The 13,337-nt window shown below is 37.7% G+C and overlaps 1 long non-coding RNA gene and 1 other non-coding gene across 2 annotated transcripts; one reads left to right on the top strand and one right to left on the bottom strand.

Moving 5' to 3' along the window:
* Positions 1-275: 275 nt before the first annotated feature.
* Positions 276-382, bottom strand: LOC146904730 (small nucleolar RNA R71). Its single transcript, XR_015020799.1, has one exon. It is a non-coding gene; the product is annotated as a small nucleolar RNA R71 (small nucleolar RNA).
* An 11,523-nt stretch (positions 383-11,905) lies between these two features.
* Positions 11,906-13,060, top strand: LOC146904729 (uncharacterized). The gene is made up of 2 exons (XR_015018782.1): positions 11,906-12,181; positions 12,597-13,060. It is a non-coding gene; the product is annotated as an uncharacterized LOC146904729 (long non-coding RNA).
* The last annotated feature ends 277 nt before the right edge of the window (positions 13,061-13,337 follow it).

The following is a 13,337-nucleotide window of genomic DNA, read 5'->3' as shown; positions in this document are numbered from 1 at the left end:
ACTTTGAAATCAAGCCTGCCCTACTTAACTTGGTGCAGCAAAACCAATTCTCGGGATCCCCCACTGAGGATCCCAATCTTCACATCTCTGTTTTCCTACGAATTAGTGGAACCATGAAGGAGAACCAAGAAGCCGTAAGACTTCATCTCTTTCCCTTTTCCTTAAGGGATAGAGCTAGCGCTTGGTTCCATTCCCTCGAAGTCGGTTCCATTACTTCATGGGATCAGATGAGGCAAGCATTCCTTGTCCGTTTCTTTCCACCATCTAAAACCGCTAAACTTAGAGACCAAATCACGCGGTTCAACCAAAAAGATGGGGAATCTCTCTATGAGGCGTGGGAGCGTTTCAAAGAAATGCTAAGACTTTGTCCCCACCATGGCCTAGAGAAGTGGCTTATAGTCCACACTTTTTATAATGGCTTGTCTTATACCACTAAGATGTCTGTTGATGCAGCTGCAGGTGGAGCACTTATGAACAAGAATTACACGGAGGCGTATGCCTTGATCGAAGACATGGCTCAAAATCACTACAAGTGGACCGACGAAAGAGCCATCACTAGTTCTTCACCCTCCAAAAAGGAGGCAGGTATACACGAAGTCTCTAACTATGATCACCTTGCTTCTAAAATTGATACACTAACTGAAAAACTTGAAAAATTCAATGTTAGTGCTATCAATTCTGCTTCTACTCCTTCTTGTGAAATATGTGGTATAACTGGTCATGCTGGTGTTGATTGCCAACTAGGTAGTGCTATTAACGGTGTTGAGCAAATGAATTATGCTCAATACAACCAAGGGATGAGACAAAATCAAAATTTTTATAAAAACCAAAATCCCTATGGACAAGTAGCACCACCCGGTTATGCAAACAACCAAAGATTCACTCAGAAATCCAATTTGGAAATTTTGTTGGAAAACTCTATTGCCAACCAAAGCAAACAACTTCAAGAACTTAAAAACCAAACTGGATTTCTGAATGATTCTCTATCCAAGCTCAATACCAAGGTTGATTCTATTGCTACTCACTCTAAAATGCTTGAAACTCAAATCGCCCAAATAGCCCAACAAGTGGCTACATCTTCCCAAACACCGGGAGTCTTTCCTGGTCAAACCGAAGCCAATCCCAAAGCCCAAGTTAATGTTATATCTTTTGGGGGTAGTAAGTTAGGCGAAACTTTTGCTAAGGTTAAAAACATTGGGAAAGAAAATGTCAAGCCCTTAGGTGATAAAGTTGTGATAGAAGAAGCAAAACCACTTGAAGAAAACAAAACTCCATCCCCCTTAAATCCTGATAAGCTTAAACTAGAGGGTAAATTTGAAAAATTTGTTAACATACTTAGGAAGATTTGCATTAAACTTCCCTTTGCTGAAGCTTTGTCTAGGATGCCTCTATATGCCAAATTTTTAAAGGAAATTTTTTCAAAGAAAAGGGCTATAGAGCATAATGAGACAATAGCCTTGGCTAAGGACACTAGTGCAATCATTCAAGAAGCACCCCCTAAGCTTAGAGATCCAGGTAGTTTTGCCATACCATGTGAAATTGGGAATGAAACCATACACAAAGCCTTATGTGACTTAGGAGCTAGTGTTAGTTTGCTGCCTTTGTCTCTTCTTAAAAGGATAGGGATAGGAGAGTTGAAACCTACCGAAATGGAACTAAAGCTAGCTGATCGTTCTACCATGAAACTTGTAGGATTCGTTGAGGACATACCGGTTAAGATAGAAGGGATATACATCCCAACTGATTTTGTAGTCGTTGACATTGAAGAGGACAATGACGTCCCCATAATCCTAGGTAGACCTTTCCTTGCAACTGCAGGAGCTCTCATCGATGTTAAACTTGGTAGGATAGTCTTTCAAGTGAGTGATAAGATGGTAGGATTTGAGTTGGAAAATGTTATGAAGGGTCCCGCTCTTTACTCTTGTTGCATGCTTAACGACCATGTTGTGAAAGAACGTTTTATAGCGCCATCTACACAACATGATATCTTTGATCCATTCTAAGGACTCTTTCAAACCGTCAAGCTAATGACATTAAAAGAGCGCTTCGTGGGAGGCAACCCACGCATTTAATAGCTTTTGTTTTGTTTTCCTTTGTTTTAATTTGTTTTGTAGGTATTTGTCCAAGTGTGATTCGAGAAAAATCATGAAATTGAAAAAAATTTTGAAGCCTCCTTACCAGAGTGTTGGCACGGCCCGTGCTGAGGTTGGCACGGCCGTGCCATGGTTTGTAACACAAAATCAGCCAGGAGCCACAGAGTGTTGGCACGGCCCGTGCCAAGGGTGGCACGGCCGTGCCCGACTTCTAGCCCACTATATACCAATTTTTCTTATTCTTCTCCATTCATTCTCAAACCACAAACCTCTCTCTACCTTCAAACTTCTCTCTAACCCTCCATAACCTTCAAACCTCCATATCTCACTCAAATCTTCATCAATCTACTCCATTCTTTCACCAATCAATCACAAACTTCATCCAAAACAAAAACCAACAATCAAAAACAACTTTCATCCACCAAAACCAATAATTCACCAAAACCCTAATCTTTCAAAACCTACCCCAAAAACCACAAAACCTTAACCAATCTCCACATCCAAACCAACAAACCTTCCTTAAACATCAACCCCAACCCTAAACCAATCCTTTTCACCAAAAATCCTCCCAAACCCTAAACCTTCAAAACCAATTCCAACAAGGGTCAATGGCTTCAAGAAGAAGTGGTAAAGAACCAGCAAGCTCTCAAGGAGGACCTCCCCCAAAGAAGCAAGCACAAGTTAAGAATCATGGAATAAGCTTCAAAAACAACAAGCAAAGGGACAGGTATAAAATTCTAATCTCTAAGCACTTGCATCCTTCTCGTTATCCTGATCCCAACACTTTAGATGTGCTAGAGCTGTTTGATGATGTTTCTAGGTTGATAGGAAAGTTAGGTTGGACTGATTTGCTGAAACCTATGCGGGGTTATGAAAACTTCACTTATGAATTTTTAAGCTCAATTGTTTTCACTAAAGATAAGTTGAATTTTGATAACCCTAACCATAGAGTTGTTTTTCGGTTGATGAATATTGATTATGACATGTCACTTCAGCACTTTTGTGAGGCCTTAGGTTTTGCAAATGCAGGATATATTCATGATCATTGGGATCCTAGCCTAAAACCGGATAACTATGACCCAGCTGCCTTTTGGACACGTATCACCGGCGTTTCCAACTATGTTCCTAGAGCCAACAAAGCTAGCAACATCCACAACCCCGTACTTAGGTACCTCCAAAGGGTAATGGCTTGCACTATTTGGGGTAGAACCGAGCTAGGAAACACTAGAACCGATGAATTGTTCATGCTATGGGCAATGCTCCACAACCACCCCGTCAATACTTGTTTTTATTTGATTGATTACCTAGACTTTGTCGGTACTAGACCGGCCGGTAGAGGAGACATAGTGGTGGGTGGCATCATTACATATATAGCTAGATGTTTTGGAGTGGGTGAAGATGAGGGGATCAAACCAATTGAGGGAAACAATAGGCTTAACATAGAAACCCTTATTGCTATGAATTTCATCAAACATCGTCCACCGCTCCATTACCAACTTAAGCTAAATATGCCAATCGTGTTTTTATTGCCTAACCCATCTCGGACTACCACCGAGGTGGAAGAAAATTGGTTGTATGTTAATGATGTGCAGATTCTTGGTGAGCAAGATGATGAAGAGGGAGAAGGTGCTAACTTGCACCATGATGAAGGAGAAGGTGCTAACTTGCACCAAGAGGGGCACCATGGCCATGAAACCGGTGAGCTTAATGAAAATCAAAGATGGACATGGATTCACAATGAAATCGAGAGGATGAGCACCGAGCAACAAAGGCAAGGTGTTGAGATCTCCGGCCTTCGCAATGAAGTTCAAAGGGGCAACCGTGTCAATGATGAAAATAATGAGATGCTCCGTCGGATGATGCAACACCTCCAACTTCAAGGTCCTCCTTATGGACCTCAATAACATGTGAGCTTTCCTCTTCCTCTCTTCCCTTCTTCTCTCTCTCTACTCCTCTTCTTCTACTCCTTCTTTCTTCTTCCTCTACTTCTTCTTCTCTTTTAATTTCTTTTTCTTTGAATCATTGAGGACAATGCTTCCCCTAAGTGTGGGGGGGGCCTAATAAAGTGTCTAGAGTCGTAGTGTTCCCAAACTCTCTTGAACTTTATTCTTTTGTTTTGATTTTATAGCAAGAGGCATAACTAAGTAGCTTGTTTTTAATGTAAATATGGCATGAAAATTTTTTGTTTTGTCTCTTCTTTAAAGGTTGTTTCTTGTATATGAAAATAGTTTCTTGTGTTTCTTATGTTCTTGCTATACCCATGTCATGTTTTATTGTGAAATTCTCCAATGAGAAAAGCACCCGGTTGCAATCCTTGAGCAAATGTATGAATAGGTATTTTAAGGAACACGTTCTATCTTTAGTGTTAACTTAGACCCTTTAAAGTCTTAAGAGTAAAAGTAGTATAAGTTTGTGTGGGAAAATTAATCAAATTGTTCTTAATTGTTATATTCTTATTAATTTGTTAATGTTAAATGGGGCGGGAGAATGGCACCAACATGTGGGGGAAAGGACAATCCCTAACTTCCTAATTGTGGTGGTGACTCCCTAATTTGAACCTAAAGTGAAACAAATTCATCAATGCTAGGGGGAAAGGACAATTACATCCAAAAAGACTTCCTACGCGGAGATGAAACAAACAATAATTTTGCAGCACTGCTTAGGGTGATTTTGAATCTAGGGGGAAAGGACAATTACATCCGAGAAAACTTCCTATGAGGATAGATAGCCCCTAAGCATCTGCAGCCCCTTGTGCTTAATTGTTAAAGCTAATTTAATTTTAACTCAAATTCCCATCACTCTTATATGAAATGAAGAAAGGACTTTTCTCGGTTACTTTAGCACTAAGGATAGAACCTATTCCTCATAATATCTGTCTTATACAGGAACAAGAAAAGGGTTGGACTGCACACACACACTCACTTGAGACTTGATGTTGGGTAGAATAGGTTCATGAGAAGTATTTGAAATTGTAATTAGTGTACTTGAGGCAAAGCCTTTCTTTTGAGACATTTGTTCTTAATATTGCCATAATCAAATCTTTTGTTGCTGCTATGTTTGCTGCCTTTTTGCTTGAGGACAAGCAAAGATTCAAGTGTGGGGGAGTTTGATGAGTCATAGATAGTATTATTTATTGCCTTATTTAGTTTAGTTTTATTTTAGATTTGATTTTATTTTATTGCATTTTATTTTAGTTTAGAATATTTTACTTCAAATTGTGTTTTATTTTATTCTAGGAATAAATATATGGTGGAAGGTGTCTTGGAGCAAAAGAAAGAGGACTGGAGCAAATACAGCGCAAGAATACGAAGATACGGGACAAAAATATCTTCCCACCAAGTCAGAAGCTTGGCACGGCCAGTGCCAACATGTGGCACGGCCGTGCCATCTCCAGGAGTCTCTTTTGCTGCTTTTTCTTCGGGCCCAAGTTACCCTGTTGCAGCTTTATTGTTTTACCCTTTTAGTTGCTTAGTTTCTAAGTCAATTGTAAAGCTATAATAGAGTAGCTCTCCACCATAAACAATCATCTTTTACTTTGTTTATTTCAATTGCTATTTCAATAAAGTCTTTATTTCGTTTTACTTTCTTCTTTTCAATTTACTTTTATCGCATTCTCTCTTCTTCCCCCATGTCTACGATGAACATGAGTGAGTAGACTTCTTTGTCTTGGGATCGTTGGATAAGTCTAATGACGTAATCCGGATCAAGCCAAGTCTTAAACCCTAATTAATTGTTACCCTAATTCCTAATCTAAATTCACCGTTTTAACATGAATTAATTATTATCAAACTGTGGAAGCGAACGCGGAGGGTTTGATAATGGTTAATCCATCATCACAGATATCAATTCATAAAGCGAACGCGGAGCTTTGATATCCGAACAAGTGAATTTAGACAAGGTTTGCAAAACATGAGAATAGTCTAGCAAACCTTGGGACACATAAAGTTTCGATCTTCAAGGGTCCCAAAGGCAATCACCCATGAGAATAGGTGTGGTTGATTGGAGGGATACACTCACTGACTTCGAGAGGAGCTGTGATATGCTAAAGAGAGACTTGTCCTTAGTAATTAGGATTAACGTTTAATTATAAGTTTAAGGCTTGCTTGTGAAAAGATTCGTTATTATGATGAACCAATGATCCCAAGGCTTTTTAATATTATTGTTATTTACCTTCAAAAACTGCACTCTCCAACTTCTTATTTCTTTCTCTTATAATCAATTTCTAAAAGCTAATTGGATTGACCAACTCCCTAGCGGAACGATAACTCTACTTACTACTATTACTTCGATAGGCCGTGCACTTGCGGTTTGGCCCTATCACCCGCCAAGGGCGAGATTAAACAAACAAGAAGAACCCGCCAAATAACACGCCAAAATGAAATGTAGAAAGCAATGATCCCACAATTTAGAGCTTGAAGATGAAACACGGAGTTATTCTAACCTTTCTCGAACTTTGAGATTTGTTTTGCAAGTTTCTAACAAGGCACCCTAAACGTCAACCCTTAAAGGGATTTGGCGGGGTTCGACTAAATAAGTCGCCAACGAAGATTATGCGACCACCCTAAATGTCAACCCTTAAAGGGCTCTGGCGGGGTTCAACTAAATAAGTCGCCAACGAAGATTATGCGACCACCCTGAACGTCAACCCTTTAAGGGCTCTGGCGGGGTTCGACTAAATAAGTCGCCAACAACCTGAACGTCAACCCTTAAGGGGCTCTAGCGGGGTTCGACTAAATAAGTCGCCAACAAGTTAAACATTATGCGACCACCCTAAATGCCAACCCTTAAAGGGCTCTGGCGGGGTTCGACTAAATAAGTCGCCAACAAATTAAACAATATGCGACCACCCTAAACGCCAACCCTTAAAGGGCTCTGGCGGGATTCGCCTAAATAAGTCGCCAACAAGTTAAACATTATGCGACCACCCTAAACGCCAACCCTTAAAGGGCTCTGGCGGGGTTCGACTAAATAAGTCGCCAACAAATTAAACATTATGCGACCACCCTAAACGCCAACCCTTAAAGGGCTCTGGCGGGGTTCGACTAAATAAGTCGCCAACAAGTTAAACATTACGCGCTCGCCCAAAACGTCAACCTTCGTGAAAGGCTCTGGCGGTGCTCGACTCCAAAGTAATCTGCAAATCTACAAATAGCCCTAAACGTCAACCTTCATGAAAGGCTCTGGCGGGGCTTGACATCCCGGAAACAACTAAGGTCGCAGGGAGGCTCAGGACGACTAACGTCGCCGAGTTATCTAAAAAGTTGCAAATCAACACATCGCCCTAAACGTCAAACCTTGATAAAGGCTCTGGCGGGGTGGAAAATCTACAAATCGACTCCATGAGAAAAATGAGAGAATGGACAAATAAAGTTTCAAAATCGCCAAACAAATGAACATCAACCGAGCCGACAAAAGTCGCCGGAACATCACGCCAACTGTTGAGAATCTGAGCTAACACAGTCACCGGAACATATAAGAAAATAATCACGACAACTCAAATCGTTGAAAATCGCCGAAGCATCAAAAGTAATAAAATCGTATATGTAAATCTCCAAAACGGATTCAGCAAACAAAACCGACGCGAATTTAATGAGGAACGCCAAAACAAAAAAGAAACTTCTCAGAACTCGACACTTTAAACACCACAAATTGAAGTAGGAGATTAGCCAGCATGCACAATAAAAACAGGCGACAAACGAGCAACAATACGCTCAAATGCGCAAGCAAAATTTGCCACAGTCAGAGCCTAAGACAATCTACAAGGAAGGTTGCATTTTCAACACATAGCGCCGAATAAAACATAAATAAAACACCTTAAACAACATTCGAAAGGTCACGAAATCTGAACCGTTAGATCTCTTGATAAAACAAAGAGCTCGCCTTGTATTCTTTCGAATACTCATCCCTGAGGAATCGCCATAAAGCAGTCAACTTGTCACGACGATACAAACCACTTCGCCTTGTTCCAAGACTCGTGCTTGGGGGGCTATGAGTGGTCACCTATAAAACAATTCGCATATATACTTCCCGGGGTCTTTGAAGAAAACATAAAATCACCCTAGGGGGACTCTCCAAGTTCGGACGACAACGCCCAAAGGCACATACGTATACGTACTATAAACAAAGCATTAAGCAAATTCAAACACTTCGCCTTGTCCCAAGACTCGTGCTTGGGGGGCTGTGAACCACCAAAACCTTCCTAAAGACTTAATGACCTCCAGAAGGTCCAGTCCCATGTTGTCATCACTTCGCCTTGTCACAAGACTCGTGCTTGGGGGGTTGTGAACCGTCATAATATTCCTAAAGGCTTAGATGCCCTCCAGAAAGACTCTAAGACCTCCAGAAGGGCTTAGGCGCCCTCCAGAAGGGTTCTTGAGACTCTGGCGCGCTCGCCTTAAGGCATCGCCCATCTGAGCTTCTAGAAACCTCTAGAAACCGCCTAAAATACACAAATACCCCTGTTGCTTGGGAACCAAGCAACCGAAACCCAAGCCCATAACAGGCTATAAATACTACTCTTGAGAGCATTCTCAAAACATCCAATAATCAGTCTAAACCCTAGCATATGATTCTTAACCCTAGAATCCTTACCGTACTTTTGCAAGTGCAATTGCATTTCAAAATTAAAATAATCACCATATATAATATGACATGATGGGGCGTTGAACTTGGTTGTAGTAATAAAAATATCACAAACACTGGCACTGCCACTCAGCCATACATGTGATATACTATGGTTTTGAGGCATATATAAGGTAGTTAAATTTTATTACATATGTATTAAAATCTATATTCACCGGTCTTGTTTTTAATGTGTATTAAATATTAGGGTCAAATAAATTTTTGTCCTTAAATGTTTTCGGTCACGACTTTGGTGTCTACTATTAAGTAAACTCAGGTTTATCTATAATAAAATGTATATATTTTTTGCTGTCATGTTTTGTACATTGTATATGGTATCTACTTATCTTCTACAAAAGTTTTAATTTTGTTAACAAGAAACTAATTAAATATGATCTTTTAAGTTCTTAGCGCTTAAAAATTCATATTTAATTCATATTTTGTTAAAAAAAAAGTCTAAATTATTGCCGGATAGATTTTTGTAATACTCTAAACATCTCGGTAAAAATTATTTAAAATATATGAATGGTACATATAAGTTTACTTAAAACTTGGGACTAAATGTCTTGATGGAAAATATTTAAGTGACCAAAACTTGCTCAAAATTTTTAAAGAGACTAAAAACTAATATATGTTGAAAATAATATTTAATATATACATGATTTACCAATTATTAATCCTTGAAATAACAAACTAATATTGCTCAAAATTTTTAAAGGGACTAAAAACTAATATATGTTGAAAATAATATTTAATATATACACGATTTACCAATTATTAATCCTTGAAATAACAAACTAATATTAAATTTTAACACAAATATAATTACTTTTTTACTTTTCCATATTTTGGTTGCACACAACCTCTCTTAGTATATTTCCAACAAATCTGAAGGAAAAAAAAATTAAGATACGTATAATCAATAAAATAGCTACTTTTAACCAAATGATTGGACTCAAGTGATTGATGAGTTTTCACTATGACGAATCGTTCGGGAAAACCCAAGTTCGATTCTTGGTCAAGCTTTACTTACCCCAAGGCCGAACCAAGGCCGAACTTAGGATTACTAGGCTCATTCTTCTATGAACCAAAAGAGTAACAAAAATAATAACTACCTTTAAGATCAAACTTGCAACATGAACTACAAGTCTAAAACCCTCCATTTAACTACCAACCAAGTTAGAAGCAATTTTTTTTAAATAATTTGACTTACAGAAATTATATTTAAAGCGACTCGAATATGAGGCCTAAAAATCTCAAGGGCCTAAAGCCCTTGCTTTAGAGGCAGCCCCTTAGACTGACCGTGACTTTTCTATTTACTTCACTTCTCTATACATTAGCTGTGACTTATCTCAAGAATTACTATCGTTAAATTCACTCTCTCTTTTCTACTCAAAATAATTTCATCCTCTCAACCAAGTTTTTTCTTTCTTTCTGCACTACCGGGTTGTCCTGCGTATCGGCTTCAAACACTTTGATTGCGAATGCAAGCATAGACTTTTCGCAACCTTTATCTACTCTATGTGATTGATTCCAGCTTCTTTCTTCTCCACTTCCACCAATCTATCTTCAAAGGATCTTCATTTTAATCCAATTCCACCTCAAACTCTGGCTTCTATAGCATTCTGTTCATCAACAAGCTTAATATTCTCAACCTTGCTATGAATCCTAGCTGAAATTTAATAAACAAATGAAGATGCAAAATAGTAATGGCATGATGGAATTTCATTCATTAATAACTATTGATGCTTGCAAGCTTTTTATTTTTAAGTTTCTATAATGCTATTTAAGTTTTTATTGGCAATAAGAATAGAAAAGTCGTTTATTAATTTTTAACTTTGAAAGCCATGTATTATAGTCTTTTTTTTTTTTTGTCTTGATTAACTCCTTATTGAATTGTGATTATTTTGCTTTTTTCTTCTATTAATTTTTCTCTAAAATATATTATAGTTAAAAACAGATCAAACATTTTGATTCTTGAATATATATAAAAGGCTTAATAGCAGTTTTAGTCCACTAACTTTCTCAAAGTTGTGATTTTGGCCCCCTAAGAAGAAAAAAAAACATAAAACCGCTACGCTGACGTGGCACCCTAAGTGAGGTGCCACATGTTATTTTCTTTATTTATTTTTTGCCTTGGGGGGCCAAAACTGCTACAGTTGCAAAACTTAAGGGACGGTTTGGTAGTTTTTTTCTTAGAGGGCCAAAATCGCAACTTCATAAAAGTTAGGAGTCGTACTCAACCTAAAATGAATACAGGCTGAAGTTCAATAAAACAAATTAAAATGCAAAATAGTGATGGTATGATGGAATGCCATTCAATTATACCCTATGAAGCCCGGATACTCCAAAATGGTGCCGTACCCGTGTCGGATACGTATCGGATACCGATACTCCGCGGATACTCCGGATACCGTATCCCAGAAGTATCGGAATTAATTATTTTAATTTAAAATATATATTTTATCGGATACTTAAAAGATACTCGACGGATACACACAGATACTTATAAGATACTTCACACAGACGTATCCAAAAAAAATGAAGTGTATAAAGATGAGTTTGTGTTGTGAAAATTTTAGATACGAATCACTATAATTACTTTTCAATTAACAAATTAAATATTATGATTTTGGTGGATGAAAGTAACGAGAGAGTGGAGATTTAATCAATCAACATTAAACAAACTTTGTTTTGAGTTCTTTTATTGATACATTTGTTGATATCTTAACATATGAATGAAAATAGAATATGATTTATACAAAAACTTTACATTTTTTATTTTGATCATATGTATTTTTTTTTTTTTTTTGTAAATTGTAACTTTTATGATTATATAGTATGAGTAATCAATGTTTTTTTAAGTATTTTACACGCATATAAATTTTAATATAAATATTTTGTTAACGTATCTTAGCCGTATCGTATCCTAAATTTTAAAAATTTCGCGTATTCGCGTACCCGTATCGTATCGTACCCGTATCGCACTACGTATCCGGGCTTCATAGATTATACCTATTGATGCTTCTTGGAAGACACCTGTTAAATCACGTGTCAGACAATTTGATGACTGCAACTTGAATAACGGTAAATGCAACAAATAGCATACTTCCAACAACTATGCGCTAATTTTTTTATTGACCAAAACTTTTCTATTTTTTAACCAAGTTCAGCAATTTACATAGGAAAATTGCTGTTCACACATTAGAGAAGGCTGGGACACACATGTAAAATACGTTTTTGCCCCCTCGGCAGTTAACTGCCGAGGAATTAAAAATCCGGCTGCAGTTAACTGCCGAGGAATTCCTCGGTAGTTAACTGCCGAGGTTTTCTGAACTTAAACAAAACGAAACAGAATCAGTTCCAGTTTCGAAAATTGCTTTCAAACACATCCAAAACCACCCCAAGTGCCCATCCAATTTCGATTTTTGAGCAAAATCAAGTGCATCATCTCCATTTAATCACAAGTAAGTATCTTGACTCATTTTTAATCATAATGTTAGTTTGTGTAGTTTTTTTTTAAATTAAATTGGTAGTTTGCATGTGGTTAGGGTTGATGTTGGAATTGATATTTAGATGATTGCATGTACTTTATAATTGAATGTAGGTGTTGTGAATGTTGTTTGAATGAGTTTTAAGTACAATGTGGTTGATGTACTTAGAGATAAATGTAGTTGATGGAAATGATGTTTAGATTATGTTTAAGTCGAATGTGGTTTTAGAATGTGATGTCAATGGTTTTTAGAATGTGATGTCAATGGTTAGAATGTGGTTTTAGAATGTTGATTGTTGTTAATGTTAATGATTAAGTTATGACTAGTGTGTTTAATGTGTTTGATTATGTTATGGAAAATGATGTTAATTTATTAAAAATTTGTGTAGATATGGCCGATCAGGAGCCCATTGATCCATCTAAGATGATAGGTGGTAGGCGTGCTCAGACACAAAGCTACCGGAAGGAGAAGGAGAGGAGAAACGCACATATCCCAAAGAGGGGAAGAGGTCGGAGGGGGGTGGATGGTTCAGGGAGTTCTCAGCCTTCTGAGGCTTCTCAGGCACCGCCTGAAGAGTCGCAGGTGGTTGACCCGACCCAGGCGGTGGAGTACCTGAATTATCAGGATCACCATGATGTGACCGACGGTGGGTACGACGAGCAGTATATGCCAGAGCAGCCGCATATGCCAGAGGAGCCAGACGAGGATGACATTGCAGCAGCGGCTGCCCCGGAGGTGTTGCCTACGGACGCTCCCTTTCCTGGAGGACCGCAGGACATATCTTTGCTTCACTCTTATGCCAGTCATGTGGCATTGCCGCTTTGGTATAATAAGGATGACGTAAGTATTTTTTTTTTTTAAATGTTCTTTCTTTATGTTTAATTACGTGTTTTTTATATGTGTTTTTTTATATGTGTTTTTATATGTGTTTTTTTATATGGATGACGTAAGTAAAAACAATTATGTGTTCTTTCTTTTAGTTAACTTTTATATATGTTTTTTTTAATTCCTTTCTTTATGTTTAATTATTTTCTTTATTTTTTCTTTCTTGATTTAAATTGTTTTATTTATATGTTTTGATTATATGTTTTATTTATATGTTTTATTTATATGTGACTTTCTTTAAATA

This window comes from Medicago sativa, chromosome 7 (genome assembly GCF_051527215.1).
Source record: "Medicago sativa cultivar Bolivia chromosome 7, Bolivia_mono, whole genome shotgun sequence".
NCBI lineage: Eukaryota > Viridiplantae > Streptophyta > Magnoliopsida > Fabales > Fabaceae > Medicago > Medicago sativa.
This window is presented reverse-complemented; position numbering and strand designations above follow the sequence as displayed.